Here is a 17780-nt window from a genome sequence, read left to right on the forward strand (position 1 = left end):
TGTTGTGGTTGTTGTTGTTTTTTTGTTGTTGTTGTTGTTGTTGTTTTTTTCATACAGATCCTCGAATATTCTAGTATGACGATTATAGTCTGAAATGCATTTGGTACATGCATTTTCATATTGTAGTATGTTTTCAAAACTCCCTAGGGAAAATGTGCAAATATTGCTTAAATTACAGAACCAACAGATTATGACAGAGGACCCGTAATGACACTCGGGAGATGTTACGTACTCTCTGAAACTATTTAAGCATTCTTCGTTTTTACGGAGAGCCATGTACGATATGAGCTATGCTACGGTCCAAAGAATACCAATTTGCTATACAAGTTTACGTGAGATAATTTTCCCTACGACAATATATCAAAACGAGGTTCAATTTCTCCGCAATCTTTGCTACCGAATATGCAATCTGTAGGAAGATCCCTTGGAAGCAAATCACGCAACCAGACAAAACTATAGCAGATCCGGTTTTACCCATTTTGACATAATAAAGGTGTAACAGAAACTATAACTGTAAGTCAAGCGGGTAGATTTGTCTAGTCACTGCACGATCTGCTAATAATTTAGAAAAACATGGCAAATAAACACGTTTATAATTTAATATATCTTTTTTTTTTGATAAATCAGTTACTTATCAAGAAATTATTAACATTTTACTTACAGAAATTTTATGAACAAGAGATTTCTTTTATATTTATTCTTACAAATTATAAATAATCTATCTGATCAACTGCAATGATTTATAGTTCATATCGATCGTGTACTGTGCGAAAACATTCTTTTAACCTCTTTTAAAAATATTTTGTATTTATTTTTCCTTGTTATTGTCCGTACATATTGAAATGACACTCATTAATCTTCAGGCGTTTTCAGTATTCTACGCGATATTTGTATCCTGAAAATATCTAAACGTTATAGTTAACCAATGACAAAGTGGCGCAGTGGTAAGCTCTCCGAATTCTACGCATGCTTCCATGGGGTCGAATTCAGTTTACATCAATTTTATTCAATGCAATGTAATGATATCGGTATTACTTTTGTTTTTAAAATGTTTTATGAAACATTTATTTTCATGTACTGTCGGTAGTTCCATGAATTGTCTGTTTAATGAAAGAATACTTGCCCGGTCCTGCAGATTTTAGTCGACATATTTTAGAACAGTTTATTGAAATGCAGGTAGAAGAATGCTGAATATAGTAGAATATTTTCCGTCTGTTAAGTTTACAGATGAAAGAAAGCGAATGAAATGGTCAGATAGAGGACTTCAGCCCACAACCACGAGATTGTTAGATAATCTGTATCTATATCTGTACATGCGACATGATGATGTTAATTAAGAAATGTATATTCTTGGTGTTTCAATAGTTATGTCGTCATTTAGGTTCCAACACCGAATTTTAATTTACGGAAACATACGGAATATGCATGAGCGCTAGGTCATTACTTACGGACAATACTAAGAAAACACACTTTAAAGTAGCACTGTTTACTCACTATGCACTCAAAGACATTTATAATCACCTATGATTTCCATATATTTCGTTAAGACTACGCTGAAAATAAAACAATAAAGTATACCACCACGCAAGATTAGTTCAAGCCATTTAAATGGAAAATTACCCTCACGAATAAATAGCATATGGGAACAAAGGTGATCGAGAAAATTTCAGTCGTGTAATTTAAATATTATCAAAGTTATCGCAATTACAACAGTGACCGATTATAAAAGTCTATGAGTGTATACATATATACATATAAATACAGCAACACTACTGTAAGGCAATGTATTCATCAATGACGGCTGAGTTATATACTGGACAAAAAAGACCTGAATTAAACAGAGTAAGTTATTGTTCTGCTTGGTTGCATTCTATGCCTTTCTAAAGAATCTTCTCATCAATCTTTTTAAATTGTTCTAAGAAAGATATTTAAATCATGCCTGAAATATTTGACGATTTCATCACAATTCTACTACTCCTTATCGGTACAGTGGACACAACCCCCACGTATGATTTTGGCTTAATTAGCATTTTTTTGTACAATAGTAGTTGAATATTGTATATTTTACTTGTAATACTTTTTAAATTGTTCTAAGAAAGATATTTAAATCATGCCTGAAATATTTGACGATTTCATCACAATTCTACTACTCCTTATCGGTACAGTGGACACAACCCCCACGTATGATTTTGGCTTAATTAGCATTTTGTTGTACAATAGTAGTTGAATATTGTATATTTTACTTGTAATATAAGGGAAATTATTAAAAGAAATACAGTAATATTTAATTTTATGACGCGCACCTGTTAAGGTATAGGTCCATGTTTTGGAGAAAAAAGTTCGAACGTCATCAAATCATAGAAAGAAAGCATTGTTTTACTTGAAAATTTAACAGCGTATAAAACATTTATATTATTCTACAAAACCGTTGTCAATTAACTGATATATGTATTAAATTCCGGAAAGGGACTGCATGAAGGGGCCACACTTCTGGACAGTTCAGCTCCTTTAAAAACTCACCATTTTTTAAAAGCTGTTACACGTCTTCGTTTTGATGCATTTGCAACATCGTGCGAGTGTTTAAACTTTACATAACTAGGTAAAACATCGTTTTTGACAATTTATTTCTTTACAAATGGCATTCTTATTTAAAGGGGGGCAACTCATTAAGAATATTTTAAGTATCCAACTGTGTGGAACAGAACAGTAAAACATGTATTGGACAGATAAGTTGTGTGTCAAGATGCTGTTCATTCGTTAAACAATTCTGTTGTTTTGTGATATACTGCTAAACCTTAATATGTAAACTATATATATGTAACTAATATCTATGAGTCCACATTTATCACGGTTTATAGTCGTCTGAAACTTATACTTTTAGATACTAGATCTTTTTGTTGTTCTGGATTTTTCAAATATCAATATGTTGCTGGGAAACATTGCAAGAATCTCCAATTTGCAGCTACTCATGGTTCAGCAAAATTTCAGCAGTATGAATTTGCTGGAGACAAAATTATGACGAACGGGATATTTAGTTCCAGCGTAAAATGCAGAAGCAAACCTACCCTGTAATAATCTGAAATTGGCGGATATTCAGGTTGGAAACAATCAATTTGAAAATGACACCGGAAAATTGAAAAGAAAGAGATCATGTCAAAGAGGGCATTCAAAAAAACACTAAAGAAAACCCCCAATAGATGTACTTAAACTTAAACGATTTCTTAGCCCTAGTGAAAAGTCTTAATCAAACCGCGTCTGCTATGATGTAGCTATGTAGTGTTCTATGCTTTTTATGGATCATATTTCTTACAATGTCAGGAGAAACTGTTATCAAGAACTGCCAGAAATATTTTTTTTTAAATAAAGATGGAAATATGGAAATATGGAATGTAACATATAGTATTTGATCTTAGACTTTTTGGGAAAATGAATATCTGAGTAAACTCAAATCGATAAGAAGTTTGAGTCCTTCAAGACCAAGTAAATAAGGTCTCTGGCTTTGAATCATTACCGTTCACCTCTGTGCGCCCGAGCCCTTCTTGAGTCATTATGTACAGGAATCATTCAGCTGGTTTGCTGAAAGTCGGTGGTTCAACCTTTATGGCCACCCGTGCTTGAAATAATACCTGTATGTGCATCTAGGGTCAAAGTTACAGTACAAGCTGCAAATTAGCCATATGACCTTAACTCTGCTGATGCAAATTCAAACTGAAGAAAACATTAATACATTTTGACATTCGAACAACACATTATATATGTAGGTAATCACCTATGCTACTAAATTTCGCATTTGTTTCAAGTTTATGTTGGTTGATTTTTACTAAGATGAGAAAAGATGTTAGAACCTTGAGATATGTTGTATGCTTTGTGATATTGCTGATGCTTGTTCATTGAGTCGGGTTTATCTACAGTTAAATCCAATCTGACTAAAGTACTTGATCTTCTAAACGAAGATCTGAGAACGACCCTCTGTATATTTTGGATTTCCAATATTGCTTTTTTTATTTTCGCAAATCTATTTTTATTTGAACCAATCAGACAACTTGTTCGAATGTCAAAGAGTAAGAAAAATTTGCAATCAATCCAGGGCTCGAACCCGGAAACTCTCGCTTACAGAGCAAGTGCACTACCTACTGAGTTAACCGGCTATCTGACATCTTTCGACATAAAAATTGTAGATATCAAAAACTAAGGCTTTTTAAAGCTTGCAGAATGTTGTAAGTTAGCTTTTGATTGCTAGCGAAAGGGTCGTCAGAACGAGGCTATCAATAGCTCGTTGTCAGATCATATGCGTAGCGTAATAGGAGATGTACTTTAGTCAGATTGCAGTTAAATCTTACTGTCTCCAGTTAATTCTAAGTAACTCCGCCCGTTTAGCTCAATAGGAAGAGCACAGACCTACGGATCGCCAGGCGTATGTTCTCCGATTGAGACAGGACACCGTGTCTGGAACCATTCGTCATCAATCCCTGATTTGTATGGGGAAGTCATTTGCAGAAACCAGGTTAGTTCTGGTACACTGGTTAGGTTAACTTTCCGCCGTGACATAACCTAGATACTGTTGAAAACGGCGCTAAAACCTAAATGAAATAATATTAACTAAGAGTGCTTCCACATGCAAGGATTTACAAAATTGTTCATCTTATATGTTGTCGAGCATAAGCAGCATGAAGTCTTATTCAACCTCGTTTCTGTGGTAATCCAGGCAACCGATGAATTTCAGAGTAGGTCCCGACTGGTTCATTTCTCTCTCAATGATAGTATTTTCTGTTTCGCGTATTTCCTTTTTTTCATTACCCAGGTACCTTAAATAGGGGTCCTGATTTCGAGATTGTAAAGATATGTTAGGAGATTGCTACTGCACTGATTGCATGGAAGTATTCAATAATGGGAAGTAACATCTACCAAGCCAAGATGAAGCTCTAAGGAATATTACCTCCCTTGCCTCGACCACATAATTTATTTAAAAATCAAAGCACTGAGAGTACTGATGGGGCGGTGCATTTCAGCTGTTTTTTTTGTAACATTCTTAGATGAAAGTCAAATATTGAGATAGGAACCTGTGGTTTGCACAAGAGACTTCGTCTGACTGAGGATGACATTCATGCCAAATATAAGATAGATTGCATGATGAAATGTGAAACACCACCTTTTATCAATTATATTCAACGAGTTTAATAAATTCAATTTGGATAGTCACAAATATAAGATGAATTCTTTTTATCACATGTTAGCCTTTCTTGTCGAAACACGAAATATTCGACATTCTTCTGCTATATAAACAAGTCAATTTGACCGACGTCTCCTATACTATAAATGACGTCAATGTCAAAGCTTTATTACAATAGTGTAGTACTCCTGTAACGTCAAACATTTAATAAATAGAGAATATTAGGTTACTGTCATATAAATTTAAATTTATTAAGTGAGTCAGAGAAAATATAAACTGTTTTAACAAGAGGGCCATGAAAGCCCTGTATCGCTCACCTGACCTATTGACCTAAAGACCATCAAGATAAATATTCTGACCAAGTTTTATTAAGATATGGTCATAAATGTGGTCTCTAAGGTGTAAACTAGCTTTTCCTTTGATTTGACCCGGTGACCCAGTTTTTGACCCGACATGACCCAAGTTCGAACTTGACCTAAAGATCATTAAGATTAACATTCTGGCCAAGTTTCATGAAGATACAGTCATAAATGTGGCCTCAACAAGCTTTTCCTTTGATTTGACCTAGTGACCTAGTTTTTTACCCCCACCTGACCCAAATTTGCACTTGACATAAAGATCATCAAAATTAATATTCTGACCAAGTTTCATTAAGATATCACCATAAATGTGGCCTCTACAGTGTAAATTAACTTTTCCTTCGATTTGACCAGGTGACCTAGTTTTTTTTATATTCTAGATGACCTAGATTCAAATTGGACCTTACGATCATTAAGATCAACATTCTGACCAAGTTTCATGAAGATATAGTCATAGATGTGGCCTCTACAGTGTTAACAAGCTTTTCCTTTAATTTGAACTGGTGCCCTAGTTTTTGACCCAAGATAACCCAATATCTCGTCAAAGAGACTTTATTGAGGGTAACATACTGGCCAAGTTTCATTTAGACTGGGTCCAAATTGTGACCTCTGGAGTGTAAACAAGCTTTTCCTTTAATTTGAACTGGTGACCTAAATTTTGACCTCAGATGACCCAATGTCAAACTCTTCCAAGATTTTATTGAGGGTTACATTCTGATCAAGTTTCATGAAGATTGAGACAAAAATTTGACCTCTAGAGTGTTTACAAGCTTTTCCTTTGATTTGATCTGGTGACCGTAGTTTTAGAACTAAGATGACCTAATCTAGACCTCATCAAAATTTTTATTAAGGGTAACATTCTGACTAAGTTCCATTGAGATTGGCTCAAAATTGTGAACTCTAGAGTGCTAGCAGTCAAATTGTTGACAACGACGACCAACGACCGACACAGGGCAATCAAAAAAGCTCACCTTTGGGCACTTTGTGCTCAGGTGAGCTAAAAATGAGGCTCAAAAAATCATTTTTTACTTCATTCAATTTGATCCGAGTATGCCTTGCATATAATTCTGGATATCATAACTAAATAAGGTCTTTTATATACTGACAGTGATAATTTAGTTATGGAATTTAACACATGTCCATGTCAACTGTTTAAGATCAGCACATAAAATGCGAGTTCACTGTCAGAATATTGCAAAAAAAGTAATGTCTACATATAATTGTAATATTATTTAAATGTTTTGTCAAAAGAATTTTGATACTAAACCTATAATTATAATGATTTTATGCTGAAAACTGCATTATTTCCCAGGGCTTTTCACCAGCAAATTGGGAAGAGGCCTAGGCCTTTAAAATTGTGAAATTTCTGCGCGATATCTGTCCAGATTGGGGAAAAATGCCATTTATGGAAAGATGTTGTTAGTGTAAAAAAGTTAAACAGTAATAAATATCTTAGACTCAAATTTAATTTTTACTGTTATAGATTAGACTTTACAGCACTTTATTTTTCAGACTTCCAAGTTTCACAAATCTAATCACAGGCCGTGTTTTTGGTGTTATTATTACCGGTACCCTCGGATTTACACAGAACATAACGGATAAGACTGGTAATGCGCAACATGCAGTACTTTGCGATATAGTAAGACAAAAAATCGATACTCGACAACCGCTTCCCCGATAAAACTAAAATGTAAACAAAATTAAACCATTGGTTGGTTAAAATTTGATTTTGGGAAATGTTATCTTGCATTTTAAGAAGTTTCTCTGCCGTTTTTTAGAAAATCCTTGATTAAAATAGAATAGGCTTAGTTAAAAATAGACATCAACACCAAATACACAGTTTTAAATGTGTTCATGGAATATATTGATTGATTTATTAATTTCCTAAGATTTAATAGGCGAGATCGTGTTTGCATAAAAATCCGTTGTATATTCTATTCATAGAACTGATAAAAAACGATCGGATGGACAGACGCCGAGAGTCCATGTTTTTGGTTAACAGTGATGTTTTTCTGAAGGCTTATAATTTCTCAAATCACAAATGATATCAATAATTTTTTGATCAATGGAAAGGATATAAAATAAGCATGTATTGATCACTTTTAATTATTATTTTGAAATAAAACGGATTAATTATGAACGCTTAATAGCTTACCGTGTTTTCCTAAAAGTTGAGGGCACCTACGGCGCTATTTAAATCATATGTCACTTAAAACGGTTATTCATTTTCAAAAGATATTTGAATAACGAAACATGAATATCGTAAGCATTTCGAAACTTTTTGAATTTTTAATATCCATAAATGAACGAAATTATTAAGAATTAAAAATTCTAATCCCATACACAATGTAAAATTATTGTTTTGCCCACCACCAGAACATCAATAGAATGTGGTCCAATCGATGGGATACCAATTTGTAAAAATGTGCGTTTTGTAATATTATTTAACGCGACTGGAGTTGTACACCTGTTGACTTGCAAAAACAACTGGCTCTGACGATTGAATTTTATGCTCGTTCATGACATTCATCAAAGACATTCGACTACCAAGCATAGAAATCTGAAGATTGATACGCATACCTGCCAAGTTTCCAAAATATGAATGAGTGAGATCTGTGCGAGTCGTGGCGCGCGACAAATAGAGGTGGGGGCAGGAGGGGTCTTTCCATCCCCCCCCCCCCCCCTCAAAGAATTTTTTTTTCAAGTATATATGAAAATATGCATTCTGGTGCTTTCTGAGATCATTAATATGAATTCCATGTCCACTCTTTTTTGCCTTGCTTTAACACAGTCTATATGGAAAACACATGTGACCTGATTTTTTTGGATTTTTTTTATTTCATGATAGATCTACAAGAAACTTTATTTTTCTAAAAAACAAATAAAATTGATAATGCAAATTTTATAACTGATTTTGTCAGTTAAACTGTTTTGAGTTTTTATTACAGCCATGATATCTATGGACCTAAATGTTTAATACAAACAAAACGTCTCACTGATCTACATATTCTACTTTCGATTTGAAATGTACTTTCGGTTTGAACCTGTACCGGTAAAACGGTTGTGCATAAAACTTACTTCCTGCATAGCTTGCAGAAAGCAAAACTAGGTCTATTGTTTGCTTTTAATTCTAAGCCAAGGAAATTCCAGTTCCCACGCGTTGTTTTATTTTGATGAATAATTCTTTTTTTTTCTTTTTTTTTTTTTTGGCATCTTCATGTTTTTTAGTGTCGGTCAAGGTCAAGTGCGCGAATGGTTCTAATACTTTTCCGACAATGCAATGTCCACGAATAGCATAAATAGTAACCAGTCAATCAATATCGATTATTTACGTAATTGGCTCGTAGTCATTCGGAAATTAACGCATCAATTTGATTGGTACAATCTTTCTCGGGAAGCTTCGGTTAAAGCAAAAACTGGCCAGAACCAGTTTCGGCAGGTCTGTTACGTAATCAGTACATAAAAAATGACACTTGACATGTGTTTTCTGTTTACTGTTGTCTCATCCTGTCTTAAAGTAACAATGCCAGATGGCAAATTAGAGAAAATAAGTGGTCCACAATTTTTTTTGTCTGATTTTTTTAGAAAGCGTGAGAAAATGCTCCAAATTCGTTAAATCGTGATCAAACCTTGAATTCGTGAGAATCACGATTCAAGCGTCAGACTTGACAGGTATAGATACGTCAAACCGTTATCTATCTATTTATACTGCATTACCACTCTTTACGAGTAGCCTATTATGTGCAGCTGCGTGCCTATAAAAGAAATGTAGAAGTAGAATAGACAGTAGAATACACAAATAGCTGAACAGCTGAATTATTGAATAGAGCCTTTGAAATAAAAATCAATAATATTATAAAATAAGAGCTGAAAAACAAACGCTAACCTTGTTTAGCTTTGTGCCCGACCTCTCTGTCTACTTAACATGCTTGAATAATTTTGATTTGCTGGCATACACAATTTTGTCCGAAATTCAGTTGTATACAGAATTACCCATCTTCACCAAGCAAACGAATGACGTGATTTATACACACGCCATAACGCCGCTTGACAGAACAAATAGGCAACCCGTATCCTCGATGATTTTATTCAATAACACTCCATTCCAGATGCAATATCTTCCTAGATAGAATTGCAAAAAGCTAAAATCCTGAACAAATGCTAACATGAGTCACTTTCCGTTTCCTCAAACGTTTCCGTTATAAAAACTTTTATGTAGTAATTGCAAATACGGTATGCATACACTATACATTTGTACCATGGTCTCACGAACCTAATAAAAGTCCAGTTTATAATAATCGCATAGATATGTCTTTTTGCATTTATTCTAAAGAACAAGATGCCGTCGTTTTAAGAAAAAATTTAAAAAAGTAGTCCGCCAAGCTTACAAGTCACTGATCTGTATATATTTTTAGACAATTCAGATTAAAACCAAGTGGGGATTTCCATCATGACGTCAGAGTGTAAAAATAGTCTGGCTTATCTGTCCCTTCACTGTCGTACTAAAATACATAATAAGACGGGAACCAGACTAGTCTAAAATAGCCGTAATATAGATCATATTCATGCGCTTTGTTGTATGTGCTCTTATTTATGAGAGGATGTAGAAAGTGGATGCGATTTGCCGTTTTGCACTAAGAAGTGACGGGCTTTCATTTTCCCGTCTTAATTCCATTGGAGGCGGAGCTTACGCACCGCCCCAACAAAGGTTGATACATTAGTCACGGGCAGCAGTAGCATGGATCACGTTTACATCAATTTTGCACCGCTTCGAACTCTAGCAAATCGTTTTCCCATCTATGAAACAGCCCAGCACATCGTATAATAAAGCTTACAAAAAAATATGGGGGGCAATGGACAGTACATTTGAAAGTTCCACAAATCTGCGTTGATACCAGTGTGAAAAAAATCATTAAAAAATCCAATTTTGAGAAATGCTAGAGAAGTGTAGAGCGGATGTATTGATGTATAGCAACATAGCATTGCTATCATATATCATACGAGACTGCAAGAGTGATAACAGTGACTTTTTTAATTTTCTACATATCTTGTTAGTTTTGAATTTATCGCCAAAAACATTTTTTCATTGTAAAATAACTCTAAATGTCTTTTAATTCGTGTTATTGATTGTTATAAAACTTTCAGGATATATTAGTTAGAATAAACACAACATTTTGTAAACCGTATTTAGAGAATGTTTTTCGAAATTGTGATTTTGCCTGATCTTTTACAATGGGAATAAATCATACTTGGCCGTGAAATTGACGCATTAATAAAGATATTTTGAAAATTCAAAAAGATCATTCTACCACTCTTGGAGACCTAAATGATGCGTTTAAGATTACCTTAACGCACAATATATGTATTGTTTTTCTTGTGACACAGGAAAATATTTTCAGAAGCTGGTTATATAAATTCAGTAAGAATGTTACCGTACAATGTGACTAATCGGTCTCTGTCGTTCTTTGTGTATCTAATAAGAATGAAATACAAAGGTAATACTGATATTCAATAGTGGGAAAAGGGAATTGAACATTTTTAAATCTAAAAGTGTTAATGTTCATTTACACGCGTATGAGGTACGTTACTCTGTCTAGACTTAAACCGAGGATTATTGCGTTATATGTTATTAGACCTGGATCAAACGTACTGATAAATAAAAAACTTAAGGTTATAGGCTTGCTTGTGTTTTGCTCATTAGCATAAAGCATATATTACCAAACAAGGAAGAACGCGCAAGAGTGCAATCAGTTAAACCTAGTTTTCTAATACGTCGAATATTATTTTCTGCCGTATTATATAAAAATAGTATTTTACATCCTAAAACGTCGAAACGCTTTTCCGTTGTCCTTCTTAAAGGTGGTCAATCACATTTAAACAACATTCAATGACATTTTTTACTTTTTGTATATTCCGGTAGAGAATTATTTAAGGAACAAAAAGACCGATTACATAAAGTTTGATTCCTATTTGAAATGTATATTTTATTATTTTTATAAAATTTTGTAATTACTCCCCTTTAATATGAAAATATATAAAAAGCTGGGTATTTCTTTTTATTTCGATACAATGTCTAGTTTTACATTTGCATTTGATAGACATATCAACTATTGAACAATCTGAACCAAAATGCAAGTTTAAAAGCTGTGTGTAGCTTCTGAATTCATTTATTTCCAATCTATCTTGGTTGCGCAACCAAGATAAGCAAAGGGAGGTAATAATAATTTTTCAAACTTGCGTTTCTAATGAATTCCATCTAAATACATAATTTTTAATGCAAATATTTTACAAATATATTACAATATGTCTAATATTTATACATTTCTTTAGGTAAAGTATGTTTATCAAATTTATACTTATGATAAAATAACTCTATCTTGGTTGGGCAACCAGGATAGGAAAATGAAATTTTAAAAATACCTCCAGTGAAAATCTAATTTGTATTAAGTGTTAAATGAACATAAATGAGTGTAAATGATCAGATGCTAAAGTTTCGAACAAATCCGTTACATGGCCAAAATCTGATTATCCACCTTTAAATGCACGCAAAATGACCTCAATTTACAAACCGAATTCTGAGGTTCCTGTAGTCAAAGTACTGTAGATGTAAGTTTAGTTGAAACATAATGAATTGTGTGATTGCCTTGCCACTTCATCCTAAATACACACGTACTTCAAATTAGGTCACTTTTGTATGCGATATGATAAGACAACAGTTGTATTCGCGTTGTTAAGGTATAGGTCCATGTTTCTGAGAGAAAAAAGTTTGAACGTCATCAAATCATAGAAAGAAAGCATTGTTTTACATGAAAATATAACAGCATATAAAACATTTATATTATTGTACAAAACCATTGTCAATTTATTCATATATGTATTGTGCGTGTGTGTGTGTTCGGGTTTAACCTCTTTTTCAACAATTTTTCAGTCATATAAACGACGGATATATATGTATTGAATTCCGGAAAGGGGCTACATGAAGGGGCCACACTTCTGGACAGTCCAGCGCCTTTAAAAACTTGCCATTTTTAAAAAGTTGTTACATGTCTTCGTTTTGATGCATTTGCAACATCGTGCGTGTGTTTAAACTTTACATAACTAGGTGAAACATCGTTTTTACAATTGTTTACATTTATTTCTTTACAAATGGCATTCTTATGGGGGACAACTCATTTAGAATATTTTAAGTATCCAACTCCGTGGGACAGAACGTATTGGACAGATAAGTTGTGTGTCAAGATGCTGTTCATTCGCTAAAACAATCTGTTGTTTTGTGATATACTGCTAAACCTTAAGAATTCAAAATTGATTTTTGGTTGCGGGTTTATCCCGCTACCAAAGTTAAGTGTATCTCTGACAATCATGTAGCATCTTTATTTGATTCCAAATCACATCCAAAGAAATTTGTTCATGTGCTACACAAAGTAGTCCCATTCATGAACAATGCGGATGAATACTCAATGATCGAGCAGTTCTTATTCATCCTCTATCCATTCACACTGGCCATTTAGATTATATAAGATCTGTCAATGATTAGGTATTCCTGCTCATGGTTACACCAATGACTTCCAGCTGTTCATGTAAGGTCAGGCAGAGTTTATCTTAGATCGAGGCATATTAGAATTTGTTTCTTATACATGTATATTTATACATTGGCATTTAAAATGAAAATAACTCTAGCAAAACCCGCAACCATCAGACATCTCAAGGCTTTGATTATTATACGAGGGGCGGTTCAAAAATAATGCAACTGATTATCGTGCCGCCTTGCATTGCACTAAATTCACATAAAAAGCATACCGATATAACGGGACATCCATTCTCTACACATAGATACCAAAATAGCAAGAAAAAAGTAAAGGCAGCTGAAGTTCGAGGTTATATAAAGATGCAAGCTTGGCGTATCTGCGAATGAGATTTTTGAGGAATTGTGCGATGTTTATGGACAGAATGAAAGTCACGAGTTGGGTTAAGAAGTTTAAAAGCGGCTTTGACTCAATTAATGATGCACCAAAGTCTGGACGTCCTTGTAGTGCCACTTCTAACAATATGGTCGAAAAAGTATGCAATGTGGTTAAGTGTGACGCAAGACTAACTGTTCTACAGATAACTAGTATAGGTGGTATCTCAGTCTTCTGTGTATTCCGCATTTGAAAATGAGACGCATTACAGCTAGATGGACCCCTCATTTATTGTTGGACAAGCAAAAACGTCTTTAATTTGAAACAGTCAGAAATGTGCTTAAAATGTTTCCAAAATACCATAGAAAGCAGTTTTTCGACAGTATTACTGGAGATGAAATATTAGTACACTTTTTTGAGTCTGCTAGGAAAATTAACAACAAAATACGGGCTATCAAAAACTGCCGCCGCCTCTCAATTGCCAAAAGATTGATGAGTGCTAAAAAAGCAATGTTTGTTATTTTCCTCCATATCCGTGGTCCGATTATGCACTTGGTTGTACCAAATAGAATATGTGACTGGATTATTTTATTAAGAGAAAGTGTTGAGGAAACTTAATTCTAACACGATCCACAGCAATTGCTATATAAACATATAGCAAAATCGCCTATACATGAATCTACGATAAAATATGGCTGGCTGTTACATTTCACCTCCTGTGATTGTGACATTAGAGATTCTACTTCAGTTCCATTACATACGAATTATTTCAGGGCCAAACGGTTGAAAACAGCATTTCAAAAACATAAATATGATAAAAAGTCATACTGACTTATGTGTAGGACCGCAAAACACGTTCTGATCTCTACGAACGAATTCAATTAGCTCAATTATGATTCAGCGGTGACGTCATAAATGTATGACATAAAGTATAACGTCATAATGATGTGACGTCATATAAAAGTTAAGTTCGTCACTCGTAACACAGGGTCAAATCGCCTAATTTGATGATTGTATTCATAATTAGTTTGCGAGCTGTTAGATTATTTACTTATTTATAATACTTTTCAAAATTCTGATAAAAAAAGAAAAAAATATCTATACGTTCCATTGGCTATGCAACACTTTCTAAACATAGAGGGTAAATTGTAATAGCATATGACCCGAATGACGTATTACGCTGAAAATGTAGTACTGTAAAATACTAATTATTTGCGTTGTTAGAATCGAAATAATATATATTTTCCAGTAATTTTATCAGTTAATAAAACATGGGCAGTCGTTTGGATGCGAATAATTAAATTACGCACTCGTGATTTAATTATTACGCATACAAACTCCTGTCCATGTTTATTAACTGATAAAATATAGGAACAGATTATTATTTCTTAAGCAACAAAGTTTTAAACGAAGCCCACATACAGGGTTTAAGCACCTATCCCTGCTGCACGACAACGCTCCTTCGCATAAGTTGTTGTGACCTCGTTTTTGAATAAAGAAATAGTTCGAGTTCTTCCACATGCACCATATTTCCTAGACCTAGCCCCGTTTGACTATTTCTTGTTCCCTAGAATGAAAAATACATTTAGCTGGTAGACATCATAGGTTCCGACATGCTCTCGGATCCTCTGTTAATCGGTGTATGCTGTGTATACCTAAACATGAGTATGAAAATGCCATTAAAATTGGAGTTAACGTTTGAAACTTTGTGTACATAGCAAGTGTGATTACTTTGATGATATGACGCGTAAATAAATCAAAATCTATCAGACGCCCGCTTTTTATTACCCAAGTTGCATTCCTTTTGAAATGCCCGCTCGTATACCTACATAAATTCTCTCAAAATACGACTTGTATTTCACAAATAAATATGAACAGTCAGAAAACCCCGTATTGTTTGTTGCCGGACTACTTTCATTTAATATCACACACTAAAACTTCACTCATTTCTGTATGATTTTGCAAGGACGGATCAAAGTCTCGTGAGATCCGATCTGGTAAAATCCACTCAAGCCGAACACAGCATCCCAGATTGCGCTACTATTATAATAACCTTATTAATATTGTTACGATCCAGGGGGCAGAGGTCTCCTAGTACCGGCTATGAACAAACAGGCTATCTGTCAAACGATCTTTGTAAATTATGCAGGTGTACTTTTCATAGGGGTAGTACGGTAGCTTGACTAAATCCGAGTTACAGTTCGCACGGTAGTGGGCTGAATATAGCTTAGAGTAAATACGGTAGTCAGTTGAATCCAATTTAGTTAATTACGGTAGATGGCTTGATCTAAGTAAGAGTAAGTACGGTAGTAGACTGAATCTAACTTGGGCATATACGGTAGTTGGCTGAGTCTAACCTAGTTACCATGGCAGGTGAAACCACCCTCAACACCTGGGTAGTACAAGTAAGTGCATGTATCAGGGTAAATACGGCAGTTGGTACTGGTAAACACAGTAGTAATAAGGTATATTAATTTTGCCGACCTGTTAAGTTATTTCTTCTAAGCACAGGAAACAACAGAGGACAATGCTGGCTTTCCATAACCTTGATTAATATCTGCATAAATATTCAACAACACTGATGTAACAGTTCAATTAACTTTTATTTTATAGATCTAGATTAGGTAAATCTTTAGAGAACAATAACTGGATTCTGTTAACTTCAGATTAGTCTATTAATTCATAAAATACGACTTTCTATGAATTGTATAATGTTGATAAGAATACATTGACTAGACATAATAAATATAATGAGCGTATTTCAAGATCTCCGTGTAGTTGTATAACAGCATTTCACAAAACGCGTAGTTTCTATAACAGTATAATAACTGTTGTGACAATAATACCAGAGTTTGCTATACACAAATAACAATTTGAAGCACTGTTTCTTTAAAAATATATCAAAATGTTGTAAAAGTCTGTAGAAATAAGTTAGAATAACAATGATCCCAGGTCTAAGCAATTTACTTCGACGGCTCTTTACTTCGTGAATTTATTTTGCTTACATCTAAATTATTCGTGATAAAACAGGGAATAACAGCGTAGGATGTATGCTCAAGAGGTTCGAAAGCTAGACTGACTGGTGACCAAAAATTGGGCAGCTTATATACTAAGCAGTGGTAGACTGACCCAAAGTTGGTAGCTTCTAGCCGGATTTGGTAGTGCTGACCGAAGATTGGTAGAATGTCCGCTACCCAAAACGGGTAGTGACCCAAAATTGGTAGAGAAAACTGTATTAATTCTGACAAGAAAATGGCCACTAAAATCTAATGAAAAATGCAACTGACTAAGTTTAACATTGAATATTGTAATAACTACGGTAACAACCTTTATCAAACTACTGTATAGGTAAAATAGAGAGGTTATATTCTCAATATATCGATGACTAAGCGTTTACTCGGCCGTAACTATCCCACAATGCAAGAGATAAAATGGCGTATACAGTAGGATTTGTAAAAATCAATAACATGTTTTTACGTTTTAAAAATGATTTAAACGTGGATTTAAACACTGACACTTGGCTAAAACACAGCTTCAATACCATAGTTTACGAAGGAATCGACATATTTAACAGACTTTATGGAATAACAATGAAATAAGCATAAACACTTGGAAAGATTAGGATATTGCGGAATCATGTGGCTTCGACCTAATGTCAGGTAGGAAAATCTGGAATTTTTCAACAGATACACTATGAAAAAGACAGGAAAGATAAAAGGCAATCACTGTTTGTTTAATGTGTAGACTGCCCGATAAATATTTCTGGTCAGAATACATATTTTATGTATGGTGAATTGCCACATGCTTCGCACGAGTATGGAGATTTTGAATACCTAAAACACTATGAAAAATAAAGGTAAATGTTCACTTTGTTCAAATTTTGACTAGTGTTCAAGTGTAAAGTAGTGTTTCAGCATAATAAATTAGTGTTTAAGTATTATTTTATAACCGTCTGAACAACCGGTTCATAAAGGTAACAACAGGTCATGTAAAAAGTTGATCAAAATCCGGGGCACTTCACCACCCCCTCTGCCTTATGGCTAAACTCCTGTTGCCACACTAAGTCACAGTTACTCACAAAGTTACACATAACAAACTGAGTCTTTTAAATGTCTCTCAAAATGGACGTATGTAATTTAAAGCACTTAAGTTAGTTAATAATTATAATAAGTAAAGTTCTCCTAAAATGTCGCTTCGATCACTCTGAATAAGCTTTAAAGTCAATGTTTTTGTTCTGTCAAATAGATAATTATATCCGAACGAACATCTTAGTGTGATTAAGCTGGTCCTTCCATACCCCCTCAGAGCCCTCCCGCCATTGACGGGCACTGAGTGGGCCTGCCATTGCCC

Source organism: Mercenaria mercenaria, chromosome 5, assembly GCF_021730395.1.
Source record: "Mercenaria mercenaria strain notata chromosome 5, MADL_Memer_1, whole genome shotgun sequence".
Lineage (NCBI taxonomy): Eukaryota > Metazoa > Mollusca > Bivalvia > Venerida > Veneridae > Mercenaria > Mercenaria mercenaria.